We start from the raw sequence: 2,500 nt of genomic DNA, 5'->3' as shown, positions 1-2,500 counted from the left end.
CTGCTTTTATGATGTCACGGACTTTCATTTCATCATGTCAGGAATGGCGGAGCATCACCACCAGTAAATCAGACCCAAGACAGGCAAAGCTCAGTGCACACGCAACGTAAAAAAAAAAAAAAAAAAAAAAAAAAGAGAAATAGAAATCAACACAAACCCATCTGAACGTGACAGATGAGAAGAAAAGCGATGACTGACAAGGTTAAAAAGAATAGATTACTAAACACACCACCATTGATTATATATGCCGGTAGATAAATAAGAGGGTAAATGAAAGTAAATGTGAAAATGAAAATATCTTGAATGAAAAGTCAGCTTGATTTTATCCATTCCTTTTCCACTTCAATTGTTCAAGGATATCTGTGAGTAATATGTAAATAGAATATAGACAGAAAATAAGTTAATCCCTTCAGTACAACGACGTGTTTCCATATTCATTCTGCTTACTATTTGGTGATTTTACACAGCTTCAGAAATACATGTAGGAGATTAAGAATGTTAAGACTGGCCATTAATCTCCTGACCTCCATAGACAGTTAGTTCCTAATGTAAATAAAATAGTGTAGCCAAAACACATTATATAAAAAAAAAAAAGCGTCTTACTATTGAAGGAGTTAAACACAGTGAATACAACACAGAGACAGGAAAACAAATGAATTTAATTAAAAAGCGGAGAGTAACAACAGAGAATCAACCAACACGTGGACACTTTCCTTCTGTCTTCCCAAGCGATTAAGACTGTTTTGAGAAGCCACGTGGATAATGGATTACGATCTTAGTTTCGTCTTCCTTGCTAATGAGTTCTTGTCATTTCACTACTCTCTGATACACTGCCTTGAAAGCGCCGGTAACGAAGTAGTCCAGAACACGAGGCCAAACAGCTCAGACACACACACAGATATCCAGCGTTATTGTTTAGGCTCTGTGTAATAAGGGAAAGTCGTGCCACGCCTCACGACACACGGCCCAGCTTCCTTTACCCTCCTCAGGCAATATTGTATCTCAGGCAGCAGCTCTTTGTTACGTTTTGAAAGGTGTGTGTGTGTGTGTGTGTGTGTGTGTGTGTGTGTGTGTGTGTGTGTGTGTGTGTGTGTGTGTGTGTGTGTGTCTGACTTCTTTAAAGTTTCATGTTTTGCATTCACGCCTTCGTAATGAAGGGAAAGATGGAGGGAAGGAGGGAAGAGGATAAAAGAGGAAACGAAGAAAAGAGGGAAAGGAGGAGGGAAGTCTACAGGTTGTCTCTTCCCTTCCTTTTACCTTCCTTTCATTTCTCTTTCATCTCAATCTCTTTATCATTTTTTTTTAAATCTTCCCGCTTCTCTTTTGATTAATCTATCCTTCCTTCCTCTCTTTCTTGCATTATATTCCCTCATTTCATTTTTTCTTCATTAATATTTGTTACGTTTTTATTTATTTTTTTTCTCTCTCTCCTCTTGTTTCCCATTCCCTTCATCACATCATTTTCATCATATCGAAAGGAAAATGAGACGCACAGGAGGAGGTCATCGTACACCGCTGACACACTATCGTACTTTCACCATTATTATTACTCCTCCTTCTGTTATTATTATTATTATTTTTTTTTATTATTATTATTGGTGGATTTCTCTATGTTGCAGTTGTTATTTTCTCTTGTCTTGCTCGTCAGTATCGTTATATATTTATTTATTCCTGTGAAGTTGGTGTTTTCGTCTTCAGTGCTGTATCCTCAATCTCTCTGCTCCTTGACAACACAAGTCTCTCGGAAATTGAACCAAATAGCACAGGGATATACTTTTCTGCTCCCGGGAGGTGTGTGAATTGAAAATTGGTAGTAGTAGTAGTAGTAGTAGTAGTAGTAGTAGTAGTTGTTGTTGTTGTTGTTGTTGTTGTTCTTGCTTTGTTCTTGTTCTCGTGTTGGTTAATGTTTTATTTCATGGATTCGTTGTTGTTTGATGTTCTTGTTTAAAGTAAGACAGTGAAATAAAGTAGAATAATAAAAAATAGCTATATTGAATTAGCGACTCCAGTTCACTTACGTACTGTGTTGCGGAAATATGTGTTGTTTTCCACGATGGGTTCCCAGCCGCCCACACTCAGCCTTATTAGTCCCCCATCAGTAGGCGCGGGACTCGTTTTCTATTGTGTGGTCGTGTATCGAGGTCAGAAAAAGGTACCGCCCCCGGGTGGGCTCGAACCACCAACCTTTCGGTTAACAGCCGAACGCGCTAACCGATTGTGCCACGGAGGCTTGAAAATCCATGGAGGTTGTTATAAAATAAGTAATGGTAATAATGTTGTTGTTATTGTTATTATAATTATTAGTGTGTCTTTTGCATATACTATTATTATAACAACAGTAAAAACAGCTATAACACCACTGTCAACAATAACAACGGTTACTGCTCTTACTACAGCTACCACCACCATTACTATTACTGCTGCTGCTGCTGCTGCTGCTGCTACCATTGCTACTGCTACTGTTCGTACTGCCACTGATGCGAATTTTAGTATTACAGAT

The 2,500-nt window shown here is 38.3% G+C and overlaps 1 non-coding gene across 1 annotated transcript; it reads right to left on the bottom strand.

The window, feature by feature from the left end:
- Nucleotides 1-2,156: 2,156 nt before the first annotated feature.
- Trnan-guu lies at nucleotides 2,157-2,230 on the bottom strand. The gene has a single exon. It is a non-coding gene; the product is annotated as a tRNA-Asn (tRNA).
- Nucleotides 2,231-2,500: the final 270 nt, after the last annotated feature.

This window comes from Portunus trituberculatus, chromosome 23 (assembly GCF_017591435.1).
Source record: "Portunus trituberculatus isolate SZX2019 chromosome 23, ASM1759143v1, whole genome shotgun sequence".
NCBI classification, from domain to species: domain Eukaryota; kingdom Metazoa; phylum Arthropoda; class Malacostraca; order Decapoda; family Portunidae; genus Portunus; species Portunus trituberculatus.
This window is presented reverse-complemented; position numbering and strand designations above follow the sequence as displayed.